The sequence below is a fragment of the Apostichopus japonicus genome, chromosome 11, assembly GCF_037975245.1.
Source record: "Apostichopus japonicus isolate 1M-3 chromosome 11, ASM3797524v1, whole genome shotgun sequence".
Taxonomy (NCBI): domain Eukaryota; kingdom Metazoa; phylum Echinodermata; class Holothuroidea; order Aspidochirotida; family Stichopodidae; genus Apostichopus; species Apostichopus japonicus.
Window position 1 is genome coordinate 7,131,303 of NC_092571.1, and position 12,745 is coordinate 7,144,047.

A 12,745-nucleotide genomic window follows, 5' to 3' on the forward strand; every position below is an offset into this window, starting at 1 on the left:
TGTACTTAAAGGGTAACTCTTCATGTGCAACCTACAAGTTATGTACTTAAAGGGTAACTCCGATGTGCCACATACAAGTTATGTACTTAAAGGGTAACTCTTCATGTGCCACATATAAATATGTACTTAAAGGGTAATTCTTCATGTGCTACATATAAATATGTACTTAAAGGGTAACTCTTCATGTGCCACATAAAAATTATGTACTTAAAGGGTAACTCTTCATGTGCCACATACACATTATGTACTTAAAGGGTAACTCTTCATGTGCCAAATACAAATTATGTACTTAAAGGGTAACTCTTCATGTGCCACATACACATTATGTACTTAAAGGGTAACTCTTCATGTGCAACCTACAAGTTATGTACTTAAAGGGTAACTCCGATGTGCCACATACAAGTTATGTACTTAAAGGGTAACTCTTCATGTGACACATACAAATATGTACTTAAAGGGTAACTCTTCATGTGTCACATGCAGTTTTCTCTTTGGTTCCATGATATTTAAAAGAATAGAACATGGGGTCAAAATTTATTTGAGCTGATGAAAGAGTAACTTCTAAGCACCATGCCGATATTTGTATTCAATTCCCATATGACGTATGACGTTTGCCCCGTCCCCTCCCCATATAAGTAAGCTTGAAACTAACATACATGTTGTCATCGCTACACAACAACTGGAAAAAAGTTGTTTTGCTTGGTCCAGAAAGTGCAATTAACAATATACCAAAGACATTCGTGTATTCATATTTGCTTTGCATCCTAATTCTGAAGTAGAAACTTGAATGTATCATCTGACGAAAAATATAAATTTCTGAGGGAGGACCCCCAGCCCCCTACATGGGATTCGGCGTCAGTGACCCCATGCAACACGCCCTCGCTTAATAATCATTCATTCGCCTCTGCTCATTCCTTAAAGCAGGGTTTCCTATCTTTACCCCCCACGAACCCCCTGTGGATATCAGAGTTGTCCACGAATCCCCAACTTTTCGAGACACGATCTGATTCATTATTATACTATAATACGCATAACAGTGCTTCGTAAAAGATCAAGTTCATAGTGTTATATTGTAATGATGAAAAACACAAGACGTTACATATATTTAATTGGAAACTTCAGCTCTTTATCTTCACGAATTACTGTCATGCGTACACCAACTTCACCAACGTCATGCAGCCTGTGTCTGTTTCATAATTCAGTTATTTATCACACATTTACGGCACGGTACTACTATGGCAACATATACGTATGGAACGCGAAAAGAGTTTGTACATTACTAAATTATATGATATATCAGATTTTAGTTCAACAAAAAGTACTCTAGTTTTGACTTTCAGAAACGTCTCACGAACACCCTAGGACGGACTCACGCACCCCCTGGGGGTTCATGCACTCCAGTTAGAGAACCCCTGCCTTAAAGGTTCAGATCCCTACATAAATCAGTCGGGAAAATGTTATTTCACTATTTATTAAACACAATCATCTCGTTTTAGCGCTACTTATAAAAGACCTAATTTTACTCTAAATAATGTCTCAGAATAGTGAATACACCATTTTATCTGACTGGGCAGGACCCACAGACTCCCATACATGTGAGTCGGCTTCAATGACCCTGTGGCCTGCATCCCATCCTTCATATAATTCTTGATTCGTCTCTGGTCCTTCCATAAAGGTTCAAGGCCTCGTTATGTAAATTAGTAGAGGGAAATTTTAAATCCCCTCCCCCTTCCTGTCTCCGCCTATTAAAATCATGCACACGACACTCCTTAGCAACAGTTTTGCCGCGGGAAGTGCCGTAGGCAGATTCTTTTTCCTATGTTTCACCTTCAGTACATCGTTTTCACAATGTTAGTGTCCTAGTTATCAACAAGTGGTAAGCTACACGCACCAAAAACCTGTACCGACAGTATAACACGTGAGGAGGAACCGAACCACTTTGGAAAATTAAACTGAACCCCCGCAATTACACGAAATTATTACGATGTATCGCCCGTTGTATTACTCGCGATTCTTGTGCAGACAACATTTTCTCAAATCAGTTCGGAAAGTATTATTCAAAGAATTTCATTCATCAGAACATTTCAAGATTCGTTTGGAACGCCACAAATGTAAACAAGATGAAAGTGCTTCTCTCGTAGTTGAATAATCAACCGGGACATTGTACTACTGCAGATTGCATTGAAGCGACTGAAACTTTTGACCAATGCAAGTTAACTTAATAAATAACAATATACCTTTAAAGTCTAAACTTAAAACATTTCAAAAATTCTTATGTTCTTAAATTCCACTCTGTGACTATATCATGGGTTGCAATAAAACAGAAGAGATTTGAAGTTAACCAACTCTCCTTTGATTACACACTACGTGGTTGAGATCATAGAAGCTTTTTTATGCTTCCACTCACTGATTTTCACGGAAATTTTGCCTGTCTATTAATTTCGTTTCACGCTCTGGTAAATGATAAAACATGAACAACGTCATATTATCAAAACTTGATTTAGGGTTTATACAAATAAGCGTTTCCGGTTAGGAACATGACCGGGAACGCTTCCAATTGAAGCAAAAATAGTGTTTTATTCAGAGTAGATCAATTTGCCATAAAACAGAAAAAGAAAATGGTTAACTATTTTTAAAGGTCACAAGTTAATTTAATTTTTGGTGGCAAATTTAATAGGTATCAAACTGCAAATCTTCTGCGTCGGAAATTGCACTGTAAATCACACTATATAGAATGGCGTGTTTTGATGCAACGATATATACACACGTTGAATTGGTGGGTGGGTGTCTTATTAGTATGGCTCACTCAGAATAGCGAGGGCGGTGTCAGCAACTACACGGACAGAGGAGGTACAGGTTATATCGTTACGAGAGAACACTTGACATCAGAAATTAGAAAAGTCACAATTTGTTTCCCACTAAATTAAACTTTTTAAATTTCAACCTGGGATAATATTACACTATAACCTGCTGGAATACATGCCCTCATACTTAACAGGAATGCATTATAGTATCAGGTATAGCCTGCTAGAATACATGCCCTCATACTTTACAGGAATGCATTAGTATCAGGTATAGCCTGCTAGAATACAAACCCTCATACTAAATATGAATGCATTATAGTATCAGGTATAGCCTTTTAGAATACATACCCTGATACTAAATATGAATGCATTAGTATCAGGTATAGCCTGCAATAATACATACCCTCATACTAAACAGGAATGCATTATAGCATCAGGTATAGCCTGCTAGAATACATACCCTCGTACTAAACAGGAATGCATTATATCTATAGTATCAGGTATAGCCTGCTAGAATACATATCCCCATACTAAACAGGAATGCATTATAGCAGAAGGTATAGCCTGCTAGAATACATACCCTCATACTTAACAGGAATGCATTATAGCATCAGGTATAGCCTGCTAGAACACATACCCTCGTACTAAACAGGAATGCATTATATCTATAGTATCAGGTATAGCCTGCTAGAATACAAACCCTAGTACTAAACAGGAATGCATTAGTATCAAGTATCAGGTAAAGCCTGCTAGAATACATGCCCTCATACTTTACAGGAATGCATTAGTATCAGGTATAGCCTGCTAGAATACGAACCCTCATACTTAACAGGAATGCATTGGTATCAGGTATAGCCTGCTAGAATACAAACCCTCATACTAAACAGGAATGCATTAGTATCAAGTATAGCCTGCTAGAATACGAACCCTCATACTTAACAGGAATGCATTGGTATCAGGTATAGCCTGCTAGAATACAAACCCTCATACTAAACAGGAATGCATTAGTATCAAGTATCAGGTAAAGCCTGCTAGAATACATAACCCCATACTAAACAGGAATGCATTATAGCAGAAGGTATAGCCTGCTAGAATACATACCCTCATACTTAACAGGAATGCATTATAGCATCAGGTATAGCCTGCTAGAACACATACCCTCGTACTAAACAGGAATGCATTATATCTATAGTATCAGGTATAGCCTGCTAGAATACGAACCCTCATACTTAACAGGAATGCATTAGTATCAGGTATAGCCTGCTAGAATATGAACCCTCATACTAAACAGGAATGCATTAGTATCAAGTATCAGGTAAAGCCTGCTAGAATACATGCCCTCATACTTAACAGGAATGCATTATAGCATCAGGTATAGCCTGCTAGAACACATACCCTCATACTAAACAGGAATGCATTATATCTATAGTATCAGGTATAGCCTGCTAGAATACGAACCCTCATACTTAACAGGAATGCATTAGTATCAGGTATAGCCTGCTAGAATACGAACCCTTATACTAAACAGGAATGCATTAATATTAGGAATAGCCTGCTAGAATACATACCCTCATACTTAACAGGAATGCATTAATATCAGGTATACATAGCCTGCTAGAACCCTCATACTAAACATGAATGCATTGATATTAGGTATAGCCAACTTGTTCTAGTCCATGAAAAATATCACTTGGCAGTAGTATACACAGTGTAAATTTAATTAAATCCGTGTAGATAAAGGAATATACACTTTGAACGATCTTCTATTAATGTACGAAGGGATAAAATGTTAAATCCTGTTTACTGAATCACCGTGACAGGATATAATTCGCCTTTGGCAGGATATATTTTCCTATTGACTGTAGGCTTATATATTGTATTTGCCCTCTTTGATAATATTCATTTCCTTGTTGGCATTATATATTTTCCACATTTGACAGCTAGTCATAATATGGCAGGGCTTGTGCAATGTTTTGACATTTCTTCGACAGGTTTGTTTGCTACATTATATATATATATATATATATATATATATATATATATATATAATATATATATATATTTATATATATATATATATATATATATATATATATATATGTATATATATATATATATATATATAATGTAGCAAACAAACCTTTATACATATATATATATATATATATATATATATATATATAGTGTGATGTATACAATGTCCTATTGATATTGTACATGAAATGTTCAGAGTTATACGTCATCAGGATATTTAGGGTTACATCCAGACTATTCGTTACTATACCTCTATGTTTGATTATCTGCAAAGTTGTGTTAATCCTCTTATTGGCCATGCCTACAGTAAGGCTTAGAAACTCTCACCTAAAATAAGCCCCAAACCCTCATTTAAGCGATTTTCAATATCAATATGAAATCATATCAAATTCTAGATAAGCCGATGAGAATAAATAGTCTCAAAGGAACTTAAATGTAAGATACCCTCATATATCAGGAAGATGAAATTTCATATTTAAAATAATAGACAAAGAAATAAATTAATCAATCAATTTGTAAAGACAAAAAAGAGAGTAAAAAACGAAGCAAAAAGAAAAGAAAAGAAAGAGCTCGTTTTCACTTCTTTGATTGATTCGTATATTACGATACACAGAGGTTAAATAGGGTGCAATAGGGTTGACAAAAATGTCTGTATTGTGCTGAAGAATAAAGCACATACGAACAACATCGTTGCAGTTTTATAATATAAATTATACAACGTGGTTAAGTTATCATTCTTAGGTAGCGTTTGACCAGTTGACAGTGTACCGTATAGATCTTTTAACAGTCATAAAGGGAAAAATGTTTTCTTATGAACTCTTTGAGTTTTAAAGTGAGAAAAGCAAAATCAAATTCCTCTCAAATTGACTCCTTTTCAGGATTTTTGAGGAGACAAACATTTCAACATTCCCTCAATGGAATATTTCAAAGTGCTCCCATATGGCCTAGTTTTGAAGATTAAACAATCTTAACAAATATTTTGATTTCATAATCACTTGGAAGCGCAGACCAATGCGAGAAGCAATAATTTTTACAAAAGTATAACATTATTAAAAAAGATCATTAAAGCAACACTCTAGAATCCTCGTAGAATCGATTATAAGCACTTGCGGCACCAGCCTAGGCAATCTGGGGGTGTGGGGAGGGGGGGGGGGACTATACGGGGCAAGGAATATTTTTTTAGCCTATGGGGGAGGGAGAATTTTTCAACAAATAAAATGACTTGGACACAATACAATCGATTAGACTAGCTCTATATATTTGGATAAGTACCAGATCTGTTGGGAGGGAGGGGGGGGGGGGGCAACTGGGGGAATTCCCCCACATACCCCGTCAATAAAACTACACAACTAGCAAATATGTTACAAATCATTCCATAAGGCATTGTCATGAACGAATGAATTATAGGTATATATTGTTCTCTCCATGAAATCAATTGACCTTTTGTGTTTGGTCAACACTTTTACCAAACCAACTAAACTAAACTAAAATTACACTTTACTTTAAACACTTTAATTCTTGGATTTGTCATCAAATGGTGAAAATTAAATTCGAAAGGTGAAATAAAGTCAGTCTACGAGTACCATCTATTACTTTATCCGGTATGACAGATGGTATGTATACAATTAATGCAAGGAGATATTAGTCTGAAGATAAGTATATTGTGATAACAATTTTATTAGTCTGAAGATATTAGTCTGAAGATATTAGTCTGAAGATATTAGTCTGAAGATATTAGTCTGAAGATGAGTATATTGTGATAACAATTTGAGATGTGTTATCAATTAAAAAAGAAAAGAAAGGAAAATGAAAAGAATAAAAAGGAAATTAATTTTGTTGACAACTTTCGGAATCTGTGTTCTTGTAATTAGTCATTTTGTGAGATTCTAGTGTTTACAAGTTTTACAAGTGACATGTTTACTGCAACATAGCATTCTTTAACTGACTTACTGGAGCCACCAAGCGATGATTGCACATTATAACAGGGGCGCCACCACGTATATACTTCAAAAGTAAAATTAGTAGGGCCCCATTGGTAGACAGAATATTACTATAAATCTAGAAAATACATCCCAGTAAAACTGTAGAAAATTCTTCAACATATTTGAAAAGTTGCAAAATACAAGCAACAATTTTCATCCAAGTACCCTTCATGCTATCAGAGTAAAGAGGGGAACCATCCTTCCCTTTAGACCTCTTCCATGGACGACATAACATCTTAGCCCCTCCCCCCCATTGTAATAATTTTAATGAACAATCTGTGCCGTGTATTTTTTTGTCTCCAACTCTTCCCTTGATTTCAGTGCCAATGTTCACTAATAGCAAAATAGCGATATGTTTATGATTTCTAAAACAATGTGTTGATAAGAATTGAGACTACATGTTAAGGGAGTTTTGACTTACCTATATCAAATACACGCTTTACTAGGTCCATTTCGAACATAGAGATGCATTGTAGTCATCATATGTATGAATACTATACCCCTCAACAGAACCATCCACAGAAAACGTATGCCCCAATCAATTTTAATTACTAGAATAACTAATATGTAGGCCACCACTGTAAGCTTCCTGCAAACATCTAATTTGCAGAGAGTGAAATAACGTTATCCAAAGAAGAAGAAGAAGAAGAAGAAGAAGAAGAAGAAGAAGAAGAAGAAGAAGAAGAAGAAGAAGAAGAAGAAGAAGAAGAAGAAGAAGAAGAAGAAGAAGAAGAAGAAGAAGAAGAAGAAGAAGAAGAAGAAGAAGAAGAAGAAGAAGAAGAAGAAGAAGAAGAAGAAGAAGAAGAAGAAGAAGAAGAAGAAGAAGAAGAAGAAGAAGAAGAAGAAGAAGAAGAAGAAGAAGAAGAAGAAGAAGAAGAAGAAGAAGAAGAAGAAGAAGAAGAAGAAGAAGAAGAAGAAGAAGAAGAAGAAGAAGAAGAAGAAGAAGAAGAAGAAGAAGAAGAAGAAGAAGAAGAAGAAGAAGAAGAAGAAGAAGAAGAAGAAGAAGAAGAAGAAGAAGAAGAACAAAAACACCGAATCGTCTTAACAGCAGTTTTGTTTTCTGATTTTGAAGATTGGAATTTATTACAGTTTAGAGTGTAAATTCAAGTTTCCGTTCTGGGAATAAAAGAACCATCGCTATGGTCGTTTGGAGAGATAATTATCTGTTCCCTTTGAAGTTTGATGAAACTGTTTTATTAGCCAAACTAACGTTGAACCAGAGTCCCGCGGGCGTTAGAGATGTCGGCATGTGAACCTAGCCTCAATTCTAAACCCCAACAAAGGCTTGTTTTTACTCACGATTAATCTGCTTACTAACATGTATGGAAATAAACTCCAGCCCGACAGTATACCGCTACTTCGAACATTAGTTTGGAGGGTCACAAATTTTTGCCGTTCTAAGGAAGGGAAGGAGTGTAAAAAAAGGGGGGGGGGGGAGGTGTAAGTGGACGAATAAGGGGGTTTAGATGTAAAATGGTGCTTTCATCTTCACCATTTTAGCTGTACATTTGTGTTTATATGTTGCCAGTATACACGGCTGCGTGTGTTATTTAAAATAAAACCTGGATTATCATATACCATACGTATAATATACCGTACGTAGCATAAACCGTACGTATCATATACCGTTCGTATCATATACCGTACTTATCATACACTGTACGTATCGTATACCGTACTTATCGTATACCGTACTTATGGTATACCGTACGCATCATATACCGTACGTATCGAATACGGTACTTATCGTATACCGTACGTAAACTATACCGTACGTATCATATACTGTACGTATCATATACCGTACGTATCATATACCGTACGTATCATATACCGTACGTATCATATACTGTACGTATCATATACCGTTCGTATCGTATTCCGCGTACGTATCGTATACCGTACTTATCGTATACCGTACGTATTGTATACCGTACGTATCGCATACCGTACGCATCATATACCGTACGTATCGTATACCGTATTTATCGTATACCGTACGTATCATATACCGTACGTATCATATACTGTACGTATCATATACCGTACGTATCATATACCGTACGTATCATATACTGTACGTATCATATACCGTACGTATCGTATACCGTACGTATCGTATACCGTACGTATCGTATACCGTACGTATCATATATTATACAACACCTAATTATATTCCGGCCATTTGATTGGTTAATTGCTCGTCGATTGCATGCAAAATCCGCTCTATTGCACGCTATGATGATAGAACCATGCGTTATACTTTTTTGATAGCACTTTTTTCAATGGTAAGAGAGCAGAGAAACTTGTTTTTCGTGCAATAGTGCAAATATTTCACTCGTTGAAAGATGTAATTTGTTCCATTCAACTCGGCTGCGCCTCGTTGAATGGAACATTCCATCTTTCAACTCATGAAATATTTGCACTATTGCACTCACAACCATTCATTATTTGTATACTGTATACCGTAGAGTTTAAAGCTAACAAAGCCAAACTTGATTTACTTAATATACTATATAAACTTGATGATTACGTCTCCCTTAATATGTTGGAGGACTTGTGGCATTGTCCTTATAATAATACAACACAATATATGTTCATAGAAATCTATTATGAAACACAATTACCTTTTGTTGTCTTCTATTATATCTGTATAATAATTGTATTATTATAAACCTGTACCTTCTAGATCTCTATCTGTATATTAGAGCGTGACAAAGTATTCATTCATTCACATGTAATTAACTTATTATTAGCCTACCAGTTTTATTTTATAAAACTTTATTTGTATGTATATATATTGTATATATTTTATATAATTTTATATAATTCTTTTTATTTTACCAGTAATATTTTATCAAGGCCTTATATTAAAGTCTCATGTTAAGATGTTCTAATGATGCTCCTTCGTATATAGTTCTTGCTTTGATTCCAGTTTTAGAAGATAAGTGAATACATCAAGAAGCCCATTGGATGAGGAGGGGGACGAAGGAGAAGTAGAAGAGAAAGAGGAAAAGGAAGAGGTGGATTAAGAGGAGTATTAAGAGGAGGAGGAAGGGAAGGGGGTGTAGGAGGAGTGGATGGGGAATAGGAGGACGAGGAGGAGAAGGAGGAGGAGGAGGAGCAGGAGGAAGAGGAAGAGGAAGAGGAGGGGAGAAGGAGAAAGGGGACGCAGAGGAGAAAGAGGAAGAAGAAGAGGAAGAGGAGTAGGATGAAGAGGAGGAGGTCAGTTCTATCATTATTCTTGCATGATTTATCCAAACTTCTATCATCCGACTTGTGCTCGTTTCAATAAAAAAAAAAAAAAATTCTTGAACCCTCATTTCACCAGCAACCGGGATGACGTCACAACTTACAGTCAATGTATAACGTCACGCTTGAAAGCAGCAATGCTAATGAAGTATAGCAAGTGTATTACTCGAACATCCGAGTTTTTTAATACACAATACAACTACACAGTATTCTGCTATGAAAAGTGTCTATAGTTTCACAGACGCAATCACGCCCCCTTCCCCCACCCCTTACCACCATCCCATACATGTGCGCAATGGTATCACGTAGCTTCATTGCGATGTCATTTTGCAAAACAAGAAAACAAATCCGTATAATATTCCTGCCATTAACGATCTTCTGTACGTTCTCAACTAAGTAATCAAACATATGCTTGTTACTTATTGAGTTTAGAAGAGAAACCAAGCCTTAATTCTACTAAATTTGTTACAAAATGTTACCATGTAAAAGTCAAGGAACTTTGCCACAAATATAGGTCAGAGATGAAACCCTCTGCGAACTTGTCCCCCCTCAAACTTGTGGTTTCTTAATATACATGTCATCTCATATTTCAGAAGCCACGATGTGTGGTGGAATAGTCAGTAGCAGGTGCCTGCTAATTTCAGTTCGGTATCTTAGAAATCCCTTTGGGTATTGAATCGTCAATCGCCATTGTAGGAAATCCCACGTCCAAAAATGCTAACGGAAATTTCAAGATAAAACTTGACTTAATGGTTTTCTATGAAAAATTCATCAGATTGAACTGAAGAAAGACAGACTGGCAAATAAAGTACTCCTCGTTTGAATGACAAGCTGACCTATTGGAATTGAAATCAATAAAATTCACTCAGATTTACAAAATAATGCTTGGAAATTGATTATGCACTATAATGTATCGTTTATATATATAGGTGCACGAGTGTGACATGCGTTCATTTAGCATACGGTGCGAAGATTGCCTTAAGAGACGAGGGGTATTTTTATGGGTATGTGCTCACATTCGGGTAGTATAATGAACCAACATTGATGTGTACTTATGCCTTAAACGAGTGAACTTTCTGGATGCTGTTTTTCTTTTTCAGAATGAAGAGGGTCACGCGTTCAGTGATATATCGTCATATTATCGGACGAGACAGCTAAAATGGCGAAAAGTGTATAAATAAGTGAACTAGTGCGACTTATATAAAGAGTATTTACATGGTGCCGAAATCAGCCGAAAAGTCATTGGTAAAAGGTTAGATTAGTAAGCCCATCGAGGATAAATTAATACTAGAGTGATTTTAGTTTTGATTTAATATATAATATGTCCGTCTGCCAAATAAACCTGGCTTGTATAAAATTTCGCGCTGTTTTTACTGCACAATTCAATATACGACCTATACACCAACAACGACATTCTCTTTGGTACATATATTGGCGTTCCATGGAGTACCATACTTTTATTAAGAGGATATGCCAGAGGAAAATGAAGAACGTATTCTAATCATCGTTTTCTGTACCTTTCTTGAGATAACAACATCTGAGGTTGCTATGATTGGTCCCAAAATGGAATTTGAAGCAATAGGTGTGATGTCGTCATACGTATTCACACTGACAAGTTTTGTGTAAGGGTTTTCGTGAAAATCTTCCAGATCTACTTTTCTTCAAAATTGGGATGCATGAACAACATATGAAAACAATAGTCGTTTTGGGGGTATTGATAAATTCGTATCCCTACAAATGGTTGGAACCCTATCTAATCCAAGTTTAAAACAGTATAGTAAAAAATGACGTCACACCATTTGGCTTTATGTGCATTTATGGTACAAACTCACCATTTCAACTGTTAATAACTAGAAAACGCAAAGAACGAACTGCATGCTGTAAACTTCACCAGTATGGTTAAAATATGATCTTCTTTTATTAATTAAAAATAAAGTTTCCTCTGGACTATCCTTTTTTGAAGGTCATCGACATCTTTGGAATGCGAGTTTCTCAGGTTGGCGAATGGGAGATGAATTATGCATGCTAGATTATGAATAATCGATAAGTTACCTTTTTGGGCATGTCCTTGAGATCCAACGAATTCTTGAGATGTGAAGGACTTATACAGCTCCATATATATATATATATATATATATATATATATATATATATATATATATATATATATATATATATATAAATATGTATATATATATATATATATATATATATAACAAGATCCTTTGTAGTAGGCATATCTTTTCAGATACCGTACACAGTAAATCGCTCTCCAAAGTTTAACCGAGTTTATATGATGTAATATATCTATTCACTTTTGAAGAGACGTGATATTTCACTTGACTTGATAGTCTCGATACAAGGGCCGGGGGGGGGGGCTGCTGTTGAGAGTGTATCAAGTTGTTTGATTTTTGTGCCCAGGCTCTATCCTGGGTGACTATTCGAAAAAGAAATAGAGTAAGAGAAAGTTCGCATCTACATATATACAGCATTTGAAATTTCAGTGTATACAATTACTAACGTGTTTTTTGTGTGTATAGAATCTTACTATAGAAGACCAGTACTGATTTGAATGATTACAGTCCACGAGACCGAAGGTCCGCGAGACCGAAAATAAAAAAGGTCCGCGAGACCGAAGTTCCGCGAGACCGAAATGAAAAAAAGGTCTGCGAG